This window comes from Bubalus bubalis, chromosome 11 (genome assembly GCF_019923935.1).
Source record: "Bubalus bubalis isolate 160015118507 breed Murrah chromosome 11, NDDB_SH_1, whole genome shotgun sequence".
In the NCBI taxonomy this organism is placed as follows: domain Eukaryota; kingdom Metazoa; phylum Chordata; class Mammalia; order Artiodactyla; family Bovidae; genus Bubalus; species Bubalus bubalis.
Window position 1 is genome coordinate 11,399,801 of NC_059167.1, and position 27,521 is coordinate 11,427,321.

Consider the following 27,521-nt stretch of genomic DNA (forward strand, 5'->3'; position numbering starts at 1 on the left):
GTAAAATCATGCTTTTTTTGAAAGTGTTACCAAGCCTCCAGAGTTGGTCCCGCAGCGAGGGTCCTTCTGCCTAGTGTTGATCAAGCCAATAGAACAAGAAGCAAAGAGGAACTTTATTCTTTGATCAGAGAATGAAGAGGTATGAGCTCTGGAGGACACAGTCTCCTGGACTGGCCATGGTTGGGGCTGCTTTATAGGGGTCCCGGCAGCAGGGAGGGGCAGGGCCCAGGGGTCTGGTGAGGGGGGCACAGCTGGGCCACTGAGACCCCAGATCAGTGTTGGGTGTGGTGTCTCTGCACAAGGCCCGCTACCATCATCTTGAATCAGTGTTGTGAGTTGCCTTCAGCATAGCCCATCAGAGCTCTGTCTAGAATGGCCATTTGGCCCTGGGAACTCTGGTCTGCAAGGCCGGATTGGAGGCCTCTGCATGCTATAAGCAAGTGGAACTAGACTAAGGACCATAAGCAAGTGGAAGTAGACTAAGGACCAAGTGGGGAAAAGTTACATTTTATTTTATTACCCATATTCGATTTTTATTTCCTGTGAATTTTTTATGGGCTTTGCCTGTGACAATGGGACACAACTTATTTTTATGATATGTTTTCCATCAAATTACAGTCTCCTTTTTTTCCCCCCTTGCAAATATTTCAATTTATTTCTGAATCATTTGAAGCCACCAAGGGTTCAGATGGCTTTTAAAAGCCTCAACTTGGCCAACAGCGTGAAAACTTGTACTTTAAGATAGTGCATCTCTCTTTGTTCTTGACATAATATATTTCAAATGAAAAATGTTTTTCCCTTCAAGTTTCTCTCATTTCTTCCCCTGGGATCCATAGTCATTTCCTCAAGCATCTTTGGAAGCCAATTGTGTCCTTGATTTGGGCCAGCTTGTAGACTGGAGTCATGCTCACGTGCCTGGGCAGGCATTTCAAGATACCAAGACAATGCCACCATAAAGAGTGAGATTAACACATGAAACACAAGTTGTTATTTTTAATGATCTGACTGGTCTGTTAACTAGGTGTGAAAGACTTTTCTTGGTAAGACAAGATTGTTTCTTTTCATCCTTGTGTGATGATACACAGCTGTTTTTTAAGCAGTTTGGCCATCTGATGAGAGGAGCTGACTCATTGGGAAAGACCCTGATTCTGGGAAAGATTGAGGGCAAGAGAAGAGGGTGACAGAGGATGAGATGGTTGGATGGCTTCATTGACTCAATGGACATGAGTTTGAGCAAACTCCAAGAGCTAGTGAAGGTCAGGGAAGCCTGGTGTGCTGCAGTCTAGCATAGGGTCACAAAGAGTCAAACATGACTTAGCGACTGAACAAAAATATGTATTTTATATATCAGGACTTATTTCTATCCCTTTTTTATTTTTTAACCTTAAAGCCAACAGAGCAATTCCCAAATTATGCGTCATGTTGGACTTAGGATTTAAAATCTAAATGTCTTAATATATCCCCTTACAAGACATTTTTTTTTTCCTTTTCAGCTCCCAAAGCCAGCTATTATCAGATCATACTGCATAACTCTTACTCAGTGTTATCCCTAGGGTAGTGGTAACGCTAGTTTAGATTTTGTTTGTCCATTATTGCTGAGCACTTAGCTGAATAAGGGAATGGAGAGTGGCAGGAGTTCTGTAAAATGATATGAACACAGAGGAAGCTGTGTCGCCTTCAACAACAATATCTTAAAGTGTTTACTTGAAAGAAGAAACTGCGGTAGCCCTCCATCCTTTATCTGATGCAAGGTCCTGGAAAGCAGCGTCGTGAGAAGTCCTGTAGAACTTGTGCACCATAAAGGCCCGTTTCTGATGAAAATGACACTGTTCCTTAATGTTCTTGACGGACCGCTTGCTGGCCGTGTGGACTGGGATGCGGAGTGGCCTTATTGCAGATTTTTTTTTTTCAGTCTGAGTGCCCTGTGTTTGTCTGTCATTTGGGATTTTCATCTTAATTATTCCATAGGTGTGATTTATGACGGCCACTTTGAGAACTTCCCATGACGCCGAGCCTCGAGCCGCCGGTTACCGGAAGTAGAGCAGCCATGGCGGCAAAGCCAGCCACCATGGTGGCCTTGGGGAGGTCAGGCAGTTAAAAGAAGTTCGGAGAAGCCTAGAGACTTTGGCCTCTTTTTATTTATTTATTTATTTTCACTCCAAGCTGAATAAAATAGATGCATCGGTTCTAACGAGGAACTTCCTGCCCAGAGTCGCTGGCAGAGCAGTCTCCTCCCAACAGCTGCAAACTTGAGAGACCTCACGCTGCTGGCCAAGGTTCATCCTGTGCTTTGACTTAAGACCACAGCCAGCAAAGCCAGTGTGTACCGTGGAAAGAGCTTCCCACTTTTTCCATTGGAGCAGCCTTTGGTGAGGTTAGTTTGACTGTTCCAAATTAACAGTGGTGGGTCATTGCTCATTTTTTAAATTTTAACTGTGGGTAAACCTACTGATTAGATTCCACTGAGGACAAGTCATAGTTTTCTGAGGAAAATACATATCTTTTTATTCAGTATTCCTTACAGCGCTGGTTTTCAAAGTGTGGTCCCCAGACCAGTGGCAGCAACAGCAAGCACCTAGGAGCTTGTAAGAACTATAAATTTCTCATCTGCAGACCTAAGGATTCAGAAACTGGGGAAAGTGCCAGCAGTCTAGGTTCTAATAAGTCTTATAGGTGATTCTGATGAATGTTCAAGTTCAAGAGTCATATGAACTTAAAAGTTCATTTGATTACAACCTTCTCTGAGCTTTAGTCTAGCCCAAAACCAAAAAAAAAAAAAAATTGTTTTCCAGTTCCTAATATATAGTCTCCCAGGTATCCAAACTATGACTCCAGGCCCAGGTCACCCAGGTTAAGGAGATAAAGCAGCTTCCAAAGGTGCTTGATTTACTACTAGAGGTCACTTCTCCTTTGCTTCACCTAGCAAGCTTCTATTAACAAGAGCTTGTCAACCACTCAGAATCATCATCAGGGCATCTAATTAAATCAGGACCTACAGGTATATCTCTTCTCTCTGGTGAAATACAGACTAATATTTGATTATCAAAAGGATGTGAACTTCTTTGGGGAAGAATTTTTATCCTGTTTCCTCCCAGGAACTTGAGAGATTTGGAGCATTGGTTCTATATTGTCATTTTACATGTGATTTCAGTTTTTCCTTTCTATACCAATGGCTCACAGTCACCCACTGTGGGTCAGAGTAACATTTCCAGACTCTGACATTGTCACTTTAAGAAAGATTTTGATTTAATGACTGTTGAATGTTTAAGTCTCATCCAACTTTTCCTCATTGTCTGTAACTGAGACCAGATATTTATTACATTGGTCCATCTCTTTATCCTCTGATAATTAATGGCTAAATAGAATTTGTCTTGGCTTTTTATCTTACATTTTTTTTTTACCCTCCATTATGTATCATTGATCATTTGAGTGGTTTCAAATCAGGTTGCTTCCCCTTCCCTGTATATACTTAGAAATGGACTAAATCAAAATCTATACAGAATTCTCCAATTCTCTTAACTAAAGCTTTTCAAGCACTTCTTTTGGTTTTTGAACACTTGAATTAAATATTACACTATGCCATCCATCAAATAAAGTATGGTTTTTGGAAGAGTCTTGTTTTTTGAACAACCACACTGTGACAGGATCCACCCAGAGACTTTGCTGAGGAACTTACACCGCCAGCTAGCCCACTGCAGCACCAAAATGACTGAAATTTACAGGTCTTGCGTAAATAACAAAACCAAATAAGTTGCAGATGGCATAAACCCTCAACTGTGTTTGAAATGTCTTCAGTAATTTTAGGGTTTGAAATTCATACCAGGTAATATATAGATAATTTTTTTTATAAAGGACTTTTGAATATACAAATGCATCATATTAACACCTGCTGCTATACACTTTGGAAAATCTTCCCATTGTTGATCAGGGACTGTGCCAACCACATAGTTACGTTCATATGTTACTCAGGACTAGTGACCTTCTATCCAAGAAAGCATCATTTCCATTAATTTAACTGTCTATCACATTTACATTTCATTCATTAGTGTGAATCTAGTGTGTCTTGTTTAATTGGCTAAAAAATGTTTTCTGTACATATTACCAATCTTAACCTTATAATTTTAAAGAATTTAAATATAATTTCTTCACTTAATGTGCTGATGAATTTGATTAGCTGGATATATATGCTTAAATGTGCTCATACTTCTTAACTCCTGCCTACCAATTATAATAGTTATGCACCATTTGAAATTGATATAGCAGACTTGCACGTGCTAAACCTGTCATGCCTATCAACATTTTGCTGGTTATCGTTCTCAGAAAAGGGAAGGAAAGTGAACTTTCGAAAGGTAAGTACAAAGTTGTGCATATTTAGATAGTATCAGATAATATAGGAAGACAGCCAGAACCCTTCCATTGTCCTTGATCTCTTCTGACTGTAAACACTAAAGGTGAAGAACCAGTTTGGCACAGCCATACAACCCAAAATAATCCTTCTTGTTTTAATATTTTGCTTTTGGGCAACATTTACTTTCCAGAAATGAGAATATTTTGTATGTGTGAAAATGTATTATTCACTGGGCATTACATGAAAATTTCATTCAGATTCTGAGAACTGTTACTGAAGATGGGCTGAGCTTCTCATGGACAGATCTCATGTGAGAACAGTCAGTTCTGGAACCACCGAGATCCAGATGTCCAACTGAACAGCTGCCATCCTCTGCAGTAACCTTGACATCACTGCTTTTGAGTTGTGACCATGTGTTATGCATTTCTTATCCTGACGCCCATGATTGAGGTCAGATGTTGTCTACCCTTAATTTTGTCCTTTGGGACTCTTTGTATTTCTCAGTGGGACGTATGGGTTCAGATACTGGTACCGCAGAGCAGCTAAAGGAAAACTTTCCCATGCAACGTTCATGCAAGTAGATGTTCAGGCTAAATTTTCATTACCCTTAAATATTTAGTGTTGATTGCTCTTCTCAGTGATTAGAAGTGAACTGGGAACAAAGTAGGCATCTACAGAAGAAAGAAGAAAATGTTAAAATCTTCTGGGGTCCGTAACTTGGCTATTATCTGTAAAGCAACATTTGATCAATTTACAAAAGTGACACTGTTACCAACAGAATTACTTACCTTTTGCTGGTAGCATCCTGGGAGCTAATTCCCAAGTTATCCATAACTTATGTGAAGAGACATTTGTTAATATTTGGAATCCACATAGGTGTTGGGAAGGTCAGACCAAAGTAATTCATCACCACTTTAATATTTGTAGTGCATTTTGTCATCATGAGCCAAAGGTCTAGAATAGAGAAAAATGTGGATAGTAGGAACCAAGTATTAGGTTTTTATTATTGTTTTGATATCATAATAGATCAAACATCATCTTAACTCTTACAATCAATATTGTATTGAGAATCAGAATCTTTGAAAGTTATGTAGAAAATTGCTGAATGCAGTCAATGGTACCTAGAAAGCATCTTTAATTGATTAATTATGTATATTTGCTTTAAATATAATTATACTGTATTTCTAAATTGCAGGACGCTTCAATAGACAGTAAGCTCTTTAAATAAAGGCAGCATGTTTTGTGTAGCACAGTGGATGGCATATTTTCGTCTTCAGAATGTATTTGCTAACTGAACTAATCACATGGACACCGTCAACCATCCTTCCCTACTACCGTGAGCAAACAGTGTTTATTAACTGATCTGGATAGCCCGATTTGCAGAATCGTTCAGCACTTAACAGACCAGTTGCCAGAGTGTATTCATGAAAATTCAAATCATAATGTCCTTGGAATTTCCTAAGGGTTTAAACAATGTCTTCAGAGCCATGATGGCAGGAAAACCAAACCAATTAGATAGCACCCCTGCATCACCAGTATTGATGACTAACTTACTGAGTGTGAAATTCGCTGAATTTACCATAATGAATATCCTTTAAATATTGATATCTACATTATCATTGCATGCCCCATCTCTTGTGTAAGTGTATAATTGAGGCCTGAGTATGTGTTGGCCTGATATCACATTTGTGGATCTTTTTAGAGATTCCTATCATCACCACTTAGTTTGCCACCCCAAGCCTTTTCCACTTAATGGCTAACGTAGAACAAAAATCCTTGAGATTGTAACGTTGGTCCCTTAAACCCCAAGTTAATTTTGCTATGGTACTTGAAGGAAAGTGGAGAGACCCATGTGATGAATTAAGATCAATTGCTCCATGATTATTAACTTTTCAATGTCATCTGCCAGAACTTGTGCTTCACCCTCTACACAATAAGGCAGGTAAATCTTTGCTAGGTTTTATAGGCCCGCCGATATCCAGCCAATCTATGGCTAATTGTGGTTTCATTGCCTATTCAGCCTACTGCTGCTGCTGCTGCTAAGTCGCTTCAGTCATGTCTGACTCTTAGCGACCCCATGGATTGCAGCCTTCCAGGCTCCTCCATCCATGGGATTTTCCAGGCAAGAGTACTGGAGTAGGGTGCCATTGCCTTCTCCATTCAGCCTACTAGCATTCCTTTATTCCAGGATGTTTTGCTTGAAAAACTCACTTAGTTCATATGCCAATTTCTTGTCATTTAACAATTTATTTGCTGACCAGCTAAGTATCTACTATAAAAATCACTGAAAATTGTGTGCTTCCATTCTTCTTCATCTTTCCCTTTAGTATTTCCTTTCTCTCCACATTACTAGCAATCCAAAACCCTTTCTACCATAGTTAGGTTTTGCGTACTTTGAAGTTTAGGTCAAAAAGCTTGAGTGGCCCAAAATCTAGCACTTTTAGCTTCCTTATGTTTATAATAATGCAGTATTGCTGAAGCAGCGGATAATGTGGTTTTAATCTGTCTTTTATAACCTGCATGAACAAGATTTGGCCCTATGATAGAACTGTGTACTATGACATAATTCGATAATGCCGTTTTTTCAATATGGCTACCATCACAAGCCTGATGCTTGCCAGCCTAATAAATAGTACAGTTGATTATACACTTTTGATGCATGCACAATGAAAGAAATTATGAAACTTTGGGCTTTGCATTACTGATTATAACTAAGAAAGTGCATATTATTCTACATGGTTCAGGACAACACAATCATTGAATAGTCAAGAGCTGTCTCCTTCCTTCACTTCCATATCCTTAACCTGTATACCCTTCACCTCCAGAACATCAGTAGTAGCTGACATAATCTCAATGACTTTTGTCCTGAAGCCTTCTAATATATTGAACATGGGAGAAGATTCCACCAATCAATCGATGACTACCAAAAGCTTAGCAGTATAATGGGTGCTGTGAAATATGCAAGGAAGGTAGGACTCCTGCTATTTTAGCTGTTCAGTAAATATTTGGTGAATGGATGTAATATAAGAAAAACAACAACAAAGTTAAATAACTTTTTAATTCCTCTCTGTGTGAAAAAGAGCAATATTTTCCTTTAAAGGGCTTTCCTACCCAGACAATATTTAATTTTTACTCTTGTTTGACAAAATACAACAATCTCGGAATTTTAGTCAGTTTTTAAAAAGAAGGTTCTAGATCATAGAAACTTTATTTTCACTAGAGAATATTCTTATTATTTATTATATATTCCCAATGAATTTTAAGAATCACTCTAATACTTGTTTTAGGTTTAAATGCCAAAGTAAGGGTTGGGGTATTTAAAATGAACTAGAATTTACATGCATCCAAATGGGTGGCTTTAAAAACATGGTGATCCAGTTGGCTATCCTGCATGCCACCAAGGGGAGGAGTGTTGGGACCAGAGGAATCCTGGCTACTTCAGCCACTAATCACCTATATGACACTGAGCTCGCCATTTCACTTCTGTCTCTTAGCTGTTAATGGAGGAGGTTGGACTAAATGGTTTTCTGAGTCGCTTTCTATCTCTGATGGTTTCTGAGTGTGCTGTTGATATGTACAATGGCATTCTTCACTAGACTATAAGTATCGTGTGTAGTCTGAATCTCTACCTCAAAGCTAGTTCTAAGAGCTATCAAACCATATTTGGATCATTGTAACTGTGCTAGGTTCAGTCATGTCTGACTTTTTGTGACCCATAGAGTGTAGCCCCCTAGGTTCCTCTGTCCATGGGATTCTCCAGGCAAGAATACTGGAGTGGGTTGCCCTTTTCTTCTCCAGGGCATCTTCCTGACCCAGGGATTGAACCCACATCTCCTGCATCTCCTGCATTGGCAGGCGGGTTCTTTACCACTGTGCCACCTGGGAAGCTTTGGATCATAAACCTTGTCAATGATCCATTCAATAATCACCTTTTCATAAAATCACTTTACTTGCACAATCTGCCTTCCTCCTTTTTCCATGTTATGTTTGGTTTTTAAATGATATAGGATTAGAATCCTACCTCTACCACTGACTGGTGCTGGGCTAAGTGTGATTTGAGGTAATCAACATTTCTGAGCTCTTTTATCTCATCTGCACAGTGGAATTGATTGTGTCTACTTCAAAAGAACTGTTAGGAGATTTATATGCAATGGTACTTGAAAAATGCCAGGCTCAGAATGTGGCATTCAATCATTCTCCATGAAGATTTCTTACTTTTCTTTAACATCAATGCCTGATCCACTTCATTCATAAAAATCTCCCCTGAGCTCAGATTCTTGTCTCCACTTACTAAAGAGCAATGTATCACTCTAACTGCACAAAAATCAAAGTTGAAACTACTTGGATTCTAGAACATATTTATTCTGTTAAATTGCATTAATTAATCAAATATTTACTGAGTGCCAACTCTATTCTGAAGTAATTTCCATAGTTTAACTCATTTACTCCTGACAACAACCCTATAAGGTAAGTATTTATCATTTTCCTTCAATAATCTATCTGAAATGAGGAAACTGAGGCACAGAGAGGTTGACTGCCATACCCAAGAGCATGCATTCGTAAGTATGGAGCCCACAGTTGAATGCATGCACTTGGTCACTGGGTCACCTTTGCAAACAGCCATTTTATTCACTTTTATTTAAAAATGCAAAAGTAAAATGTTTAAAATGCAAAGGAATCAATGGCACTAAGGAGTTTGGGGTGGGGGGGTTGTCCTCTTTTGTTGCTGTTGTTGTGTTTTGTTGGTGGTGGTGGTTTTATTTGTTTTTTTTCCAGAAAGATTTACACAGCATTTCTAGGAAAAGAAAGAGGGCAAAACAGCTGTCAACCCTGCTGACCTTGCTTAAATTTCACTAAGGCTTGATAATGCATTAGGTTGTGATATATCCTTCCTGTAGCCCACAGGAGGAGTGAAAGAGCATCAGGTGGGGTTAGCACCTAGAGGACTGAGCAGACGCCATTTCCTGTCTCTATGGACTAGCCAGTACCATGCACTTTTTGTAAACTTAAATACTTGTCTGTCCTAACAAGCATAATATACACTCTGCCTAAAGAAGAGCCTCTGCTAATAAAACGACTTTTGGTTCAGTAGGAAAACAAACAAACAAAACAAACCAGTGTGGGTGTCAGAAGAAGCTGAGGGGAAGCATGCAGAGAGGGTAGAGGGAGTGAGGAGCTTCTCTTCTAACCGCCCTATTGATGTGTGAGTGGAAGCTGGGAGTGAATTTCATGAGCAAATATGGAATTTTGCCACTGAATTCTTTCCTCCAGAGCTAATAATCTCATGGGATATTAATACAAGGGGAAAAGACCTTGGGTGAGGAAAAGAATTTTCCTTTTTCAGGATGGAGTTCTCTCAGGATGACAATGAAGTTTGAGTGTCAGAAAGTGGTAATTGAAGACCAAGCATTTTTATCATAAGAAAACAGGAAAATGAGCTACACTCTCTGGAATCATCTTTGGTAAGTTGAAAAAGGAACCTGGTCATATCAGCCTACTCAAGGACCCTTTTCCCTACTTAAAATCCTCTAAGCTTTCCAGGATGTGTGGGCCTTTTGACCCTAATCATCATTCTGTACCAAGGTCATCAAAATAGAAATCTGGTACATGTATCCAGATTTGCCAGGAGAAATATCAATAACCTCAGATATGCAGATGACACCACCCTGATGGCAGAGAGCAAAGAGGAACTAAAGAGCCTCTTGATGAAAGTGAAAGAGGAGAGTGAAAAAGTTTGCATAAAACTCAACATTCAGCTTTTTTCGTGCCTAGTGCAGCCATGGCTTGGGGTCCCAAGAAGCACCTGAAACGCGTAGCAGCTCCAAAACATTGAATGCTGGATAAACTGACTGGTGTGTTTGCCTCTCGTCCATCTACCGGCCCCCACAAGCTAAGGGAATGTCTCTCCCTAATCATTTTCCTAAGGAATAGACTTAAGTATGCCCTAACTGGAGATGAAGTAAAGAAGATTTGCATGCAGCGTTTCATTAAGATCGATGGCAAAGTCCGCACAGATATAACCTACCCTGCTGGTTTTATGGGTGTCATCAGCATTGATAAGACTGGAGAGAATTTTCGTTTGATCTATGACACCAAGGGTCGCTTTGCTATTCATCGTATTACACCTGAGGAGGCGAAATATAAATTGTGCAAAGTAAGAAAGATATTTGTGGGGACAAAAGGAATCCCTCATCTGGTAACCCATGATGCTCGTACCATCCGTTACCCTGATCCCTTCATCAAGGTGAATGATACCATTCAGATTGACTTGGAGACTGGCAAGATTACTGATTTCATCAAATTTGACACTGGTAACCTGTGCATGGTGACTGGAGGTGCTAACCTGGGAAGAATTGGTGTGATTACAAACCGGGAGAGACATCCAGGTTCTTTTGATGTGGTTCATGTGAAAGATGCGAACGGCAACAGCTTTGCCACACGGCTCTCAAACATTTTTGTTATTGGCAAAGGCAACAAACCATGGATCTCTCTTCCCTGTGGAAAGGGTATTCGCCTTACCATTGCTGAGGAGAGAGATAAGAGATTGTCAGCCAAACAGAACAGTGGATAAAATGATCTCTATGTGATGTGATTGGAAAAGTCTTTGTAATTAAAGATAATACCAAGTGATTAATAGCAAAAAAACAAACAAACAAAAAACTCAACTTTCTGAAAACTAAGATCATGGCGTCTGGTCCCATCACTTCATGGCAAATAGATGGGGAAATAGTGGAAACAAGTGTCAGACTTTATTTTTGGGGGCTCCAAAATCACTGCAGATGGTGACTGCAGCCATGAAATTAAAAGAAGCTTGCTCCTTGGAAGAAAAGCTATAACAAACCTAGATAGCATATTAAAAAGCAAAGGCATTACTTTGCTGACAAAGATCCATCTAGTTAAAGCTATGGTTTTTCCAGTAGTCATGTATGGATGTGAGAGTTGGAGTATAAAAAAAAAAGCTGAACACTGAAGAATTAATGCTTTTGAACTGTGGTGTTGGAGAAGACTCTTGAGAATCCCTTGGACAGCAAGGAGATCAAACCAGTCCATCCTAAAGGAAGTCAGTCCTGAATATTCACTGGAAGAACTGATACTGAAGCTGAAGCTCCAGTACTTTGCATCCACCTGATGCAAAGAACTGACTCCTTAGAAAAGACCCTGATGCTGGGAAAGATTGAAGGCTGGAGAAGGCTGGATGACAGAGGGTAAGATGGTTGGATGTTCACCGACTCGATGGACATGAGTTTGAGCCAACTTCAGGAGTTGGTGATGGACAGGGAAACCTGGGGTACTGCAGTCCCTGGGGTCACAAAGAGTCAGACACAACTGAGCAACTGAACTGAACTGAACATGTGGATGTTGTGACTGCATCATGCTTTGCAATCATACATAACACATTAGGTGGGGAAGGACATTTATATTTTATGAAGTTCATCATTTCATCATTAATCAATTAATCCTTTTATGAGTTATCTGAATCACTCTTTTGGAGCATTCTGAAAGAGATAAAAAAAACTGAAAACTTTTTTCAAGTAGCTGACTTAATGGATATCTGAATGTCTGATTTCAAAAGCTGTTACTTATAAAAGGCCAAAAAATGTTAATATGGGCAGTATAGCTGTTACATAATTTTTCCAAGGCAGGAAAGGCAATAAATTGCAAAATACTGTACTAAGAGAATATATGGTTTTTGATAAGAACAGCTGCTACTTCAGTGAGGTATACAATGTTTTAAAACTTGTTTTTTTTTTTCTGTTTTGGAAGTATGTTAATTAGTTCACTTGTTTTGTTTAATTTATTACCATCCTGCCTGTGTTGTGATTCTTAATTGTATGGTGTGGTTTATGTCCACTGCTTTTAAGTGAGGGGAATGCCACCATGTGCCTTTGGTGTTTTTATGCTTAAAAAATAAAAAAGTGAAAACACAAGGACTGACCACCAACAGGTGTATGCCCTTGACTGGATTCTTTAGCCATGTGTGTACATAATGGTTTTCATGTGGGCAATTATCTGATCACTTACTGTGGGATAGTCTGCTGAACTGAGCTTCAGTTTCAGTTACAGAGGATGCAAGTGAGCAATATTAAAGAATAAATAGGCCCACAATGCAGACTTTCCTTTTGAAGGTTTTAAGCCAGGAACATACATCAATTAAAAAATAAGCTTATATTCTCTGAGACTTGGCACATATTGGGAAATATATAGCAGAAAGCAGGTACCTTCAGGTGTACCTTAGCACAAACCTGTAACTCGTCAAGTAATAAAGTAAATCTTCACATGTTTTGAATATTAGAGACTTGAGAGGTTGCTGCTAATTGCATTGGGGGGATTAAATTAGGACAAACAAGAAATGATATTGGCCTCAACTCTTCCAATTGGGAGTTTTTCTGAAATGTATGAATAGATTTTCTTAACTAGAAAGACAATGAATTTTGTCAGTGTATTTTTTATGGTTTAGGTCTAGCATGCCAGGGACATAATTCTAATATCAGTCATCATTGTATGACATAATAAATAGACATAAATGAAGAAGGTGAGACCATCTATATTGCTGGACTCAAAATGGTGGGTAGCCAGTCACCACAGGACTCTATTACAGACCAGCCCTGTGCAGATTGTTGAAGGGGGTAAAAAAATACCATAATTCTTTGCTGTAGGGGGTTGTTTTATACATTTTGGGGTAGCAGTAAGCATTTCTGGCCTCTTTTTAGAGGGGCAGAAATAACAGAAAAACTTCCTGTGAGTGTAATAGAAATTCAGAAAATGGAAAAATAACACAGATCAAGGGAGATTTTGTAGAGGAAGTGGGTTATGAGCAGGATCTTGAAAGTTGGCAAGTCAGGTTAAAGAACTTGATGACTAAGTGGTTACTGTTTTTTAACCAAAAGGAGGTCAGTGGTGATCTTGATGAGAAAAATTTCAGTAAGCCACATTACAACTATTGGATGAATCATAAGTTTTAAAGACAAATTCCTCTTCTGACCCAGGCTTAAGCATAGCCTTAATATCCACCATATTGACAGAAGTGGATTTTAGGGGTCATGTGAACTCCCCCCACCCCCCTGTATAATTCACACATGACCTAAACCATTCAGTGACTTATTTCTCCTCCACTTTTTTCCTGATTCTTCTTTCTTCCCCTCTTCCTTCTTTCTTTTATCTCTTGCTTGCATCATGTTTCTTAACTCTCTTTTTCTTCCTCTTTCCCTTCAGTAGGCCAACAGAGGTCTGTGAGAAGAGAATCCACAGTTATGACCAGTGTATTAGTTTCCTATTGTCGCTGAAACAAATTACCAGAAACTGGTGACTTAAAACTATAGAAATGTATTCTCTCACAGTTCCTGAAGCTGGAAGTCCAAAATCATTTTCACTGGACAGCAATCAAGGGCTGCACTTGTTTCAGGAGCTCTTAGGGAGAATCCATTCTTTGACCCTTCCAAGTTCTGGAGGCTGCCAGCATTCCTTGGCTTGTGGCCACATCCCTCTAATTGCTATCTCATGGTCACATGACCTCCTCTTCTCTGTATATCAGATTTTCCTCTGCCTCTCTCTTACAAGAACACTCATCTATGAAAATTAAAACACTAGTTTGAAAAGATACATGCACCTCAGTGTTTCTAACAGCATTATTTGTAATTATTTATAATAGTCAAGACATGAAAGCAGCCTAAGTAACCATCAATGTTACTTAGAGCAGATGAATGGATAAAGATCTGACACACCACACACATACACACACACTCACAGAGAGGAATATTATTCAGTCATAAAAAAAAGAATGAAATTCTGCCACACACACAACAGCATGGATAGACCTAGAGAGTATTAAGTTTAGATAAACAAATCAGAAAAAGACAAATACTCTGTTATCACTTGTATGTGGGATCTAAAAATAAATGAAGGTATAAAACAAAACAGAAACAGATTCACAGTTATAGAGAACAAACTAGTGGTTACCAGGAGGGAGAGGGAAGAAGGGAGGGGCAAAATGGGGTATGGGGTTAAGAGACACAAACTACTATGTATAAAATAGATAAACAACAAGGATATATTTTACAGCACAGGGAGATATAGCTTTTTAAAAAAAATAATAGCTATAAATGGAGTATAATCTACAAAAATATTGAATCACTATGTTGTATACCTGAAACTAATGTAATATTGTAAATCCCTGCACGTCAGGGAAAAAGGTAGTGATACTCATGATTACATTTAAGGTCCATTTAAATAATCCAGGGCAATCTCCCCATCTCAAGATCCTTGATCATGTCTACAAAAACCCTTTTTCCAAATAAGGTAATATTTACAGGTTCCAGGGATTAGGACCTAACATATTTGGGCACCATTATTCAGCCACCAAATTCAGAATATTACGAAGATGCCTTTGTTGACATATGGTAGACCACAGTGCGTCCATCCCGAACACACTGGAGCCTCTCTGGTGGATCTCACTTGCAAGCTTGAGAAAGGACTCATACCTCTTCATGTGCCTTGTGTTCACTGGAACAGTGTTCTGTGTGTGAGCAATACCTCCCTGCTAATGACTGAAAAAGGAACTCATTGTAACTTTCCAATTCCCTAAGTACCAACCATTAAGTCCTAAATAAGGAGGTTCAGGATTAAGTGTGTGTTCCTCATGGAGTGCTCCCTATTTTCCTCCTCAGACTTGAGAGTTTGTATTTTTTTCAGGAAGGAAGAGCTATCCCCTGGGCTTGTTAGTTTCTGGTTCAAGTTGCCAATGTACCCTTATCAATTCAAGCTGCAGGAGATGTACAAAACACACGGAATCAGTAAGGAATCCTGTCAGCTGGAGATCCTGCTGAATTCACCTGAGATACTAAGACGGCGAGAAAGAGATGCTTTGAGCCCTTCACATTTACCTTTCTCTAAGTAATCCCATCACACACAAAGTATCTGGGTGAGGAGGAGGAGGGAGAAAATATGAACAAGGAGCATGAAAATTTGTGCCCACTTTCCTACCTGTATCCATTATTGGCAGACCATTTTCACTTGCTCATTCCTGCAGCAGAGGGAATCCAGATGTATTTGCAAGCATTAATTTTTATGGAGTGGTCTCTAAAGCCCTTGTGTATCATTGTTCACCCACTCTCAAATTCTTATTCAGTGAATTTTAGAATGGCAATTCTAATGAGAAATATTACCCTTTTAAAAGAGCATTTTTACCATAACTCTAAGACATATTATTATAGTCCCATACACTCAATAATTATTTTTACTTTTTCCAATGTTAGCTTAAGTATTAGTTCCTCAGTTGTGTCTGACTCTTTGCAATTCCATGGACAGTAGCTTGTCAGGCTCCTCTGTCCACGGGATTCTCCAGGTAAGAGTACTGGAGTGGGTTGCCATGCCCTCTTCAGGGGATCTTCCCGACCCAGGGATCGAACCCGGCTCTCCTGCATTGCAGGTGGATTCTTTACCATCTGAGCCACCAGGGAAGCCCATTGTATACTAAATGGGGTGTAGGGGTATTTGGTTTTCCAGCAATATTTGGTTGGTGACCTCGTATGCCCTCATGAGGAAAATATCTCAGGATCCCTACTGAGTTGGGATGACTTTTCTCAACTCAGTATTCCTCAGCCTTGGCACTATTGATGTTTTACACTGGATAATTCCTTGTCATGGTGGTTGTCTTGTGTATATTAAAATGTTTAGCAGCATCCCCACTTTCTACCCTCTAAATGCCATTTCCCTGATGAGTTATAGCAACCAAAAATGTCTCCAGACATTACCAAATATTTTCAGGGGAGACAAAATCACCCCTGATGGAGAATTGGTGTTCTAACTCTATTATTGTGTTCTAAGTCTATTATTTGCTTGGTTAATAGTAATAGCGTTTATGGAGCACTTACTAAATGCCAGTCACTGTAATAAGCACTTCACTTGCATTAATGAAATCAAACCTTATAAAATCTCACAGGGTAAATTCCATTATTAACTCTATTCTCCAGATAAAGAAACTGAGTCTGGAGCAAAGGTGCTTAGATTACACAAGTTTTAAAAATTAGAGCCAGGATTTGAGCCAGAAGTTAGGATTTCGAATCCATGCTCTTAGGCATGATGGCACAGTTGTGGTCCAGTGCTCATAAGAATAGGCTGTTACAGATTTAAAAGCAGCTTCCTTTGCATCTGTTTAAATAAACTCTAACAATGAATGAAAGGATTAGGAAGGACCATTTATTGAACTCCTACAATGAGTGGGGCACTCATCTTGAGACTTTCATGTAAGTCATTTCATTTAATCCTCACAATAGCCTGATGGAATAGATATTGCTATATTCATTTTTTTGTATAAAAGAATTTGGCACCAAAAAAGTAAATAATTTTACCCAAGGTTAGAGCTAGTATAATAACTGGCAGTAACTGAATTTGATCCAGTGCCTGCTAAGTCCATGTTCATTCTATTTTTTTCCTATTCTTTCCTTGACTTTTTAAAAAGATGGTGGGAGGGGCATTTTTTGGTTCTCCATATATATTTTCTGGTCCAGTCTCTCTTACTGTACAAATTCTACATTTGTAGCTGGTACTTGGAGAGTCTGAGCTCTCACCTGTGGTGCCCTGTGTGAAGTCACTTCGGTCGTGTCCGACCCTTTGCAACCCTATGGATTGTAGCCCACCAGGCTCCTCTGTCCACAGGATTCTCTAGACAAGAATAGTGGAGTGGGTCGCCATGCCCTTCTCCAGGGTATCTTCCCAACCCAGGGATCGAACCCATGTCTCTTATGTCTCCTGCGTTGGCAGGCGGGTTCTTTACCACTAGCCCCACCTCACAAGCCCAAGCTCTCATCTTTCCTTCCCCGAAGCCTTCTGACAGGTGTAGGCACACGTGAGTGGGCCACCCAAAGACTAGGTGTGAATCCTGGCTCTGCCATTTCTCTGCTACCTGACCTGGGGCCAATCATATAACAACTGGGGGCCTCAGCTTCCTTATTTGTAAACATGGTGCTAATAATAATGCCCACTGTGCAGGGTGAAGACCAGAAATAATGTATGAAAACACTATTATTAGTTGGTACAATTTTGTTCCTTAAAATCACACTCAGGTTATGCATTTTGCCACTTTTCTTTTTTTGTCCCTTCGTTTCAGAGCACTTACAATGTTTCCACCCCAGTCCCCCCTTACCCCATGAAGAAACCTCCTGTTTAGAAATTCAGTAAGATTCATCCTTGATTGAAATGAAGGAATCTCGGGAGAAGGCAGATCCTTTGAAGTCTTTGTTAGCTAAACATACTTCCGAAGACTAGTATCAGTACCCAGAATGGGGAGATGAAGACAAGGAGAAAGGGACTTCACAGATGCTTTTTGGATAGACCATACGAGAAAGATGATTATGAAAGATAGCATACCCTGATCTGTATCCACAGAGACCAATACTAAGAGCTTCATAAAAATTTTCATTTTTTAGTGAAAATTTTATTGTTTATTGGGGTATAAGTGACATATAACATTATATTCAAGTGTACAACACACCTGTCTCTCACCACATCTGTCTCCACCTGACCTTGCGAGATGACCAGTATTCCCCATATATAATTATACAAATTGTTTTCCTTGGGGTAAGCACTTTTAAGGTCTTTCTTAGCAACTTTCAAACACGCGGTGCAGGATTGTTAATTATAGTCACCATACTATATGTAGCATGTCTGTAACTTTTTAAATGCAATTTTTATTAGTGTTATTCTTCTAAATAATTCTATTTAGAAGTATATAGCTCACCAATCCCTCTTCTCTTTTTAAAAAAATCATTTTTTATACAATTTTAAGGTTACATTCTGTTTACAGTTATTACAAAATTTTGACTTTATTCTCCATGTTGTACAGTGCTTCCTTCTAGCCTATCTTACACTCAAGTTTGGTTTTATTATAGTTTTATAACAAACTTATTTATTTTACAGTAGGAAATTTATACCTTTCTGCCCCCTTTAAAAAATTTTGTTTTATCAAAGCCTAAATTATGAGTTAGATAGATGGGACTGATGTAGAACTTAAATTTTTATGGCCACCTTATGCAAAGAACTGACTCATTGGAAAAGACCCTGATGCCTGATGCTGGGAAAGATTGAAGATGGGAGGAGAAGGGGACGACAGGGGATGAGATGGTTGGATGGCATCACCAACTCAATGGACATGAGTTTGAGTAAATTCTGGGAGTTGGTGATGAACAAGGAGGCTTGGCGTGCTGCTGTCCATGTGGTCACAAAGAGTCAGACACAACTGAGTGACTCAACTGAACTGAACTGATGCAAAGAACTCCTTGGAAAAGACCCTGATGCTGGGAAAAATTGAAGGCAGGAAGAGAGGGGGATGACAGAGGATGAGATGGTTGGATGGCATCACTGACTCAATGGACATGAGTTTGAATAAGCTCCAGGAGTTGGTGATAAACAGGGAAGCCTGGTGTGCTGCAGCCCATGAGGTCACAGACTCGGACACGACTAAGCGACTGAATTCAATAGATGTTTGAGCACACACATGCATATACACACCTACACATATACACACATTACCCTAAAATAGAGTGTTCCTATGACACCTTAATTGCACTCATCTCACACGCTAGTAAAGTAATGCTCAAAATTCTCCAAGCCAGGCTTCAGCAATATGTGAACCGTGAACTTCCTGATGTTCAAGCTGGTTTAAAAAAGGCAGAGGAACCAGAGATCAAATTGCCAACATCCGCTGGATCATGGAAAAAGCAAGAGAGTTCCAGAAAAACATCTATTTCTGCTTGATTGACTATGCCAAAGCCTTTGACTGTGTGGATCACAATAAACTGTGGAAAATTCTGAAAGAGATGGGACTGCCAGACCACCTGACCTGCCTCTTGAGAAACCTGTAAGCAGGTCAGGAAGCAACAGTTAGAACTGGACATGGAACAACAGACTGGTTCCAAATAGGAAAAGGAGACGTCAAGGCTGTATATTGTCACCCTGCTTATTTAACTTCTATGCAGAGTACATCATGAGAAACGCTGGGCTGAAATAAGCACAAGCTGGAATCAAGATTGCCGGGAGAAATATCAATCACCTCAGATATGCAGATGACACCACCCTTATGCAGAAAGTGAAGAGGAACTAAAAAGCCTCTTGATGAAAGTGAAAGAGGAGAGTGAAAAAGTTGGCATAAGGCTCAACATTCAGAAAACGAAGATCATGGCATCCGGTCCCATCACTTCATGGGAAATAGATGGGGAAACAGTGGAAACAGTGTCAGACTTTATTTTTGTGGGCTCCAAAATCACTGCAGATGGTGACTGCAGCCATGAAATTAAAAGACGCTTACTCCTTGGAAGGAAAGATATGACCAACCTAGATAGCATATTGAAAAGCAGAGACATTACTTTGCCAACAAAGGTCCGTCTAGTCAAGGCTATGGTTTTTCCAGTGGTCATGTATGGATGTGAGAGTTGGACTGTGAAGAAAGCTAAGTGCCAAAGAACTGATGCTTTTGAACTGTGGTGTTGGAGAAGGCTCTTGAGAGTCCCTTGGACTGCAAGGAGATCCAACCAGTCCATTCTAAAGAAGATCAGTCCTGGGTGTTCTTTGCAAGGAATGATGCTAAAGCTGAAACTCCAATACTTTGGCCACCTCATGCGAAGAGTTGACTCATTCGAAAAGACTCTAATGCTGGGAGGGACTGGGGGCAGGAGGAAAAGGGGACAACAGAGGATGAGATGGCTGAATGGCATCACCGACTTGATGGACGTGGGTTTTGGTGAACTCTGGGAGTTGGTGATGGATAGGGAGGTCTGTGCTGCGATTCATGGGTTTGCAACGAGTCGGACACGACTGAGCGACTGAATTGAACTGAACTGAACTGATGACACTTTTTGGGCTTCCCTCATGGCTCAGACAGTAAAGAATCTGCCTGCAATGCAAGAGACCTGGGTTCGATACCCTGGAAAAGGGAATGGCTACCCACTCCAATATTCTTGCCTGGAGAATTCCATAATAAGTTGAAATGACATAAAGCAAAGAAATAGTTACATACTATATATATATATATATATATATATATATATAAGCAAAAATCCTTTTGGATTTCTTCTGGTTAAAGAAAGCAAATACTAACGTAGGTCTTCTGTAAAAGCAGAGTTGCATAAAGCAAACTTTCCAAGAGTGAATGATACTTGTGTGTGTACAGTTGGGATACAAGAAAGAACGTACAAGAAATATTGAGGAATGTAATTCTTTAGGACAATATTGTTAACTTCACAATTCATATATGCAGGGAGATATTAACAAAGTTCTCTTTACTTCTAAGTTGAACAACAACAATGGAAAAACAATTCCTATGGTTCATTGGAATATGTAACACATGTTCTCAATTCTGGATTGAGACCTTGCAAAGTGACCATTTCCTCAAGGGAGATGTCATTAAAAAAAAAATAGTCAGTAGTGAAGGTGTTCATATCTAGTTGCCTTGCTGAGAATGTCAGTCACAGTCTAAAGAGATTCCAAAGGTAACGTGATAATATGGCATGTCTACTCAAGGGCAACCAGTGGAAATGTTCTGAATCAAAAATAACTCAACGTTTGAGAATTCTGAGAGGACATCCAGTATATCTCCATCTAGAATAATTGGGAGGGAGGGATGTGTTAGTTTGTTTCGGAATTTCAAGAGATTAAATTTAGTATGTTATAAATTTATTGTTGGAAGTGTTAAATCTCATTAGTAATTGAATTTCACAGAAATAAAGACTTCAGGGAAAACTGATATTTATCTATTTGGCAGAAATCAGTTAAATTCAATTAAACATGATTTTTCAAAAAAATGTTTTTGCAGTCACTGTGTAGACCAAAACTAAAATTCAATTACATGTAGGTGATCGTGCTATCACATTCTGGTTATCGGAAAACAGTCATCTTGAAATTCAACAATGGTATATTGGATATTTGCCATTTCAGCAAATACCATTGTAAGAGCAAAGACAGCTCATAGCCAAGAAGCTCATTCCTAAGCTTCTCTTTTGCTTTCACTCAATAAAGGGTATAATAAAACTTCGTCCTAAGAAAGGAGCTTGCAAACTCCTTGCCCCATTACAACAGAATTTGACCTGAATATTCATTTTTGTAGTTAGAAAATGAAGATAGAATGACAAACAGAATTATTCCAATTATTGTTCTCTGGAAATCACGTGTGTTCATTCTACAATGAGGTGTGAAGAAACTTTATAAAGAAAACTTTGTAAAGAAGAAAAATGAAAAAAATCATATTAGGAAAGGAAAATGTTGTTAATCTGAGGAGGAATGACAAAGGAAAAGGCAGTAATGGGTGCATAATATCTTCGGAGGTGCTTGATTTGGAATACAAGGTAGGGGGTTCAAATATGGAACCTGAGGTTTCTTCCTGGCAGTGATATGACAGTCATGTCAGCCATCCTTCTAAAACTGAACCGTGTTGTGTTTTATAACCTGTGGGTGAAAAGAATAGATATCCTCCCTTAGCCTTTTAGCAGAGCCAAGACAAGCAGTGCAAGGGAGAGACAAGTCTCCAGGAAAAGGAGTTACAAGAAGCTACTTCCCACTGTCACTCTGGGTCAGTGGAAATACACGTGCGTGCCCAGGACACGCGTAGGTGCTGTGGGCAAGTTGGAGGCATTAACCTTGGGTGCTGCTGAGTCCAGAACACTTCAAAGGCAAGGGGCAGTGAGGGAACCAGAAGCCAATCAGAGTGAAGAGGATGTTTGGACCGAAAGAGAGAGTGCATATAAAGACTAAGGGTTTGGGGTTCCTCTCTCTTGCTCCACTGTCTCTGTTCTAGTCAACACCTGCCAGTCTGGGCAGGTATTTCTACAACTCCAAGAGGACAAAAGGAGTCAGGTGAGTCTGGGATCAACTAGACTTACATACATTTTGTCCCTCTGCAGTTGGTCTGTGAGACTTAAATTTGAATCATAAGGACCAGCCTTCCCAATGTATTCTACTTGTTTACTCTGAACCTGCTAAAGGAGTCAGCCATTGACATGTGAGCCCACAAATGCACATTCAAGAAATGAGTAGAATACATGGCCGCCACTGCTTCCTTTCATTTTCTCTGCATCGGGAGAGGCTGGGATGACGCTCAGGCCTCCATTTGTCAGACGGGGCTGGCATGGTCTGCGGCCTATTTGGCAGGTACACTGTGATACTAAAAGAGGCTGCATTTGGAAGAAAGGCATGTTACGATTTGGTTCTAGGGTGGCAAACTTTGAATATATTGCTGCAGAATTCTTCTTTAGGAACTGCTTTCTTTTAAGTGTCAGAAAGGAGAAATGTTAGTCTGGAGAAGAAATTCCAACTTCTTTTAATTGCTTAAAATATTTTTAGTCCTGTATGCATTTTTATTTACTCAGTGATCAAATGTTCTGAAGTGATGAAAGGAGCCTGTAATATGGAATTTCAGGCATCAGTCACAAGACTCCGGTAGGGGAGGTTTTTTTTTAGCTACTTTTTACTGGAGGATAGTTGCTTTCCAATGTGTGTTAGTTTCCGCTATACAGTAAAGTGAATGAGTTGTGTGTATGCATATATCCCCTCTTTTTCAGATTTCCTTCCCATTTAGGTTACCATGGAGCATTGAGTAGAGGTCCCTGTGCTATACAGCAGGCTCTCATTAGTTACTTTAAACATAGTAGTATGTATATGTCAACCCCAATCTCCCAATTCATCTCACCCAGAAATTTCAACTTCTGAAAGACCTGTGTCCCAGCTCTGAGCATTTGTTGATGCCCAGAGACCCTTTGGGAGTGATGCTTTGGTTAAGCGATGAGGCCGAACATACCATTAGGATTAAGTATGAAAGTGATATTCAATGACCAGCTCTTGCTTTATTCTTTCCATGACATCTGCACAGAGGTTTATAACCCATTTTATTATATTTTGTCATTTCTTAAAAGACAGGTACATGGGGGAGAATCTCCAATGCCATTCTTTGCTAATCCCAATGTTAACCTAGTGATTTTACTCTGAGACTTCCAGTTTGAGTTAGATGACCCTCAATAATAACCTATCTAATAAGAATACAGTCTAATATATTTATTGTTCATGTTAAGGACTAAGGCCATAAAATGCAATGCTTTGCTTTTAGTTTTAAAATAAAGATCAAAGGAAACTTATGGATGGTTTCAAATAGGATGGTATTACCTGAGCTGATGAATCAAAGTTGTGTCAATATTACCCTCTACCTCACAATGAATTTAATCCCTAATTTATTTACCTGTATATAAAAAGGAATGTAGCTCACTTAATACTAACAGGTGGTGTGGGTCTAGGAAAAGGAAAGATTAGTCATTCTCATTCTTATCATCTCACGATTCCTTAATCTCATGATTAAAGGTGATCACTAAGGAAAAAAGTTCAAAGGAATGTTACAGTCCTGTTGAATTTAGGGTACAAGCCTAATGTGTGCCTTGGACTCCACTATGGGAATTTGACACTCTCAGCTGTTACTTCCAGAAAACTCTGGCAAATCTGGCTTATTAACTTTATCACCCAGGGAGACTGCAATAGAGGAATGACACCAGGGTGACTCTGTGCGGTTAGATGTAGGTCATTGTCAGATTCTTTGATTTGTAGAGGACAGTTAACAACTGTCTAATAAACCATTAGTAACCTGTTGTTATTGTTATTACAGAAGTCCCCTTATCTGAGTTTAGCCATCAAGGAGGAACAGGAGGACTCCACTAAAAATGCTTCTTAAATGGCATCTGCATGGACTTTGTTTTGTTTTAAAACTTCCCATTGCACTTTTGCATTCTATGTTAACCCATAAATGCCTTAACTCATTTTATAAGCAGCCAGGAAATAAATCCTAAATAGTAAAAATTTTAAATTTAGCTAATGTGTATATTTTTATAAACACACATGTATATATGGGTTTGTACGTATATGAACAAATACATTTATAGGTGGCTTTGTACTGTTAATGATGTGTTCCTTAAACAATACACACATACATATATATACATGTGTACATGCTCAGTTGCTAAGTTGTGGCTGACTCCTTGCAACCCCAATGACTGTAATGCACCAGGCTCCTCTGTCCATGAGGTTTTCCAGGCAAGAATACTGGAGTGGGTTGCCATTCCCTTCACCAGGGATGTATATGTATATATACATGTACCACTGTGAATTGGTATAAAGATTTTTATTTTGCAAAAGGCTTTTTATAGATGATCTTTTACTGAACTCCATAATTAACCTGTGCAAAGGTTAAATGACCTGCCCAATTTCACACTTGGTAACTCAGAAAGCCAGGGCTAGCAAGGAAGTTTCCTGATTGCTGGCCAAGAGTTCTTTCCACTGGAACAGTTGTCACTGGTTATTAGGAAGCTGAGGGGAAGAAACTGATTTAACTTCTCTGAAGTTGAGAATTATTGATAGTGACTGAAATATCATCAGTGCCGTGATTTTCCAAAGCCAGCTGATCTAAGACAGTCCTGTGTGTGAGCAAGTTATGTAAAGGGCCATGTATGATAACTTTGCTGTGTTCTGTCTATATTATGTGATGCTGCTCTAATTCTTTTATGTGAACTATCTTTTTATTAACTTTATTTTTGACAAACCATCACATAGCTGCTATTCATTACACTAGTAATGAAAATACTGATGCAAGATTATGAAGGTATACAGAACTGGAACCTTGAATCATATGATAAAAGTCAATTTCCAATACTGTCCTTCAGTCAACAAAAATCTTTTAATAGAAATCAGAGATTATGGTATTACAAAATTGATACTTTTTGCAAGGTTAAAATTTGATTAACCATTTTTTTAGACATTCTCTTTGGAGATACCCATTCATTTTAATTTATGGTTAAGCTTAATAGAGACAGGCAAATTGAAAGGTATTTAGTTTATTCAACCGGCCCTTGCTGGCAGGATTAGTCAAAGAAATGGGAAACTGCTACTTCATTACGAAAACAGCATACTCATAATCAAAACGAACCAAGTTGACGAACAAATATTCTCCCTTAGAATTCAAAATACTCTTAACATATAAGGAGCAGTCAAGAACTCCTTATAGTAACCTTGGCATGATAAGTATTCAGAAAGGTCAGCCTGACCCTTCAGACTTATCGTGTGTAAAAATCTGTTCCTCCCATAATGTCCCAAGGGCAATTTTCACAATTGAAACAAGTTTATTCTTATAAAACAAGGTAAAACCCTACATTCCCTGGGGTAGAAGTTAAGATGCTCTAACTCGCCTCCCCCTACCACCCACCCCCCCCGCCGAAATTATTTTTTACAAAACAAACAAAACCCAATGTAGTGGCTTACATAGATAGAAATGTATTTCTCACATTACAGTCCTGCCGGTCCAGGTGGTGAAGGTCATTAAAATACACAGGTCTCTTCCTTCCTTTCTGCTGCATTGCCATTCCCTGATCTGCTCATCAGCGTTACCGAAAGCTGAGTCTCTACCACGTCTGTGCTACAGCCCATAGAAGAAGGGACTAGGAGAGAGTCCAGGGCAAGTGTCTTTAAGGAGCTGATCCAGAAATGAAAGATATCCTTCTACTCCTCTCTCATTGCCCAGAACTTTAGCACATGAACTTATTTAGCTTCAAGGGATGCTGGGAAATGTAGTCTGTAATTGGGAGACCATTCTTTTAAAAGATAGTGTGGAGGAGGAAGGGTGGAGGGGTGGGTTCCTCTAGTAAAAGAAGGTGGAGAAGAAAAGATAACTGGAGAGCATCTACCAGTATCTGTCATGGTCACTATATACAAAGTAAAATGCATAGTATCCACAAGGAACCATCAAAGGCATTCAAATAATTAAAAAATAAATTAATGCTGGTAGTGCTTGTGTTTTTTGGGCTCCAAAATCACTGCAGATGGTGACTGCAGCCATGAAATTAAAAGATGCTTACTCCTTGGAAGAAAAGATATGACCAACTTAGACAGCATATTAAAAAGCAGAGACATTACTTTGCCAACAAAGGTCCGTCTAGTCAAGGCTATGGTTTTTCCAGTGGTCATGTATGGATGTGAGAGTTGGACTGTGAAGAAAGCTGAACACCAAAGTATTCATGCTTTTGAACTGTGGTGTTGGAGAAGACTCTTGAGAGTCCCTTGGACTGCAAGGAGATCCAACCAGTCTATCCTAAAGAAAATCAGTCTGAATGTTCATTGGAAAGACTGATGTTGAAGCTGAAACTCCAATACTTGGCCACCTGATGCGAAGCACTGACTCATTGGAAAAGACCCTGATGCTAGGAAAGATTGATGGCAGGAGGAGAAGTGGACAACAGAGGATGAGATGGTTGGATAGCACCACCAACATGAAGGACATGAGTTTGAGTAGGCTCTGGGAGTTGGTGATGAACAGGGAGGCCTGGTGAGCTGCAGTCCATGGGGTCACAAAGTGTCAGACATGACTGAGCGACTGAACTGAACTGAGTGCTTGTGTTATTTAAAAGTAGTGACTCTCAAGTTTTCTCAATCTAGTACAACTTCTTTGGTGTAAAATTTACCCGTCACTACCTTTTGAACAAAGATTTAGCTGTGTACATGGCTTTGTCTCTAATGAGAAGATATGAAGGTAGTTTCTAGTTTTTATTAATATATAACATAAGCATATTAGAGAGGCATGCCATTTTTTTGAACATTATTGAAGAATGAACTTTTCTAAGTTAACTTTCCAAATAATGGAAGCTCGCCATTTTTAATGTAAAACACATATGATTCTCTTTTGTGTCTGTGTCTGAGTATGAATGTAAATATTTACTAAACTGAGGTAGTTTTCCATCTACTTCCTTAGGCCAGATAACAGCTGAATGAATTTATCAGTTCAGTTCAGTTCAGTCGCTCAATTGTGTCCGACTCTTTGCGACCCCATGAATCGCAGCACGCCAGGCCTCCCTGTCCGTCACCAACTCCCAGAGTTTACCCAAACTCACGTCCATTGAGTTGGTGTTGCCATCCAGCCACCTCAGCCTCTGTTGTCCCCTTCTCCTCCTGCCCTCAATCTTTCCCAGCATCAGGGTCTTTTCAAATGAGCCAGCTCTTTGCATCAGGTGGCCAAAGTATTGGAGTTTCAGCTTCAACATTAGTCCTTCCAATGAACACCCAGGACTGATCTCCTTTAGGATGGACTGGTTGGATCTCCTTGCAGTCCAAGGGACACTCAAGAGTCTTCTCCAATACCACAGTTCAAAAGCATCAATTCTTC

General features: G+C 39.4%; 2 long non-coding RNA genes and 1 pseudogene across 3 annotated transcripts; 1 reads left to right on the plus strand and 2 right to left on the minus strand.

The window, feature by feature from the left end:
- Positions 1–1,275: 1,275 nt before the first annotated feature.
- Positions 1,276–25,885, minus strand: LOC102407273. Of its 2 annotated transcripts, none has more exons than XR_003112218.3 (3): positions 25,628–25,885; positions 5,137–5,302; positions 1,276–5,019 (listed from the first exon to the last, which is right to left on the minus strand). It is a non-coding gene; the product is annotated as an uncharacterized LOC102407273 (long non-coding RNA). The 2 variants fall into 2 exon arrangements; XR_326455.4 differs by having other exon boundaries at positions 25,651–25,882.
- Positions 10,113–10,985, plus strand: LOC112587775 (annotated as a pseudogene).
- On the minus strand, positions 12,996–14,132 carry LOC123327957. Its single transcript, XR_006542600.2, has 2 exons — positions 13,685–14,132; positions 12,996–13,576 (listed from the first exon to the last, which is right to left on the minus strand). It is a non-coding gene; the product is annotated as an uncharacterized LOC123327957 (long non-coding RNA).
- Positions 25,886–27,521: the final 1,636 nt, after the last annotated feature.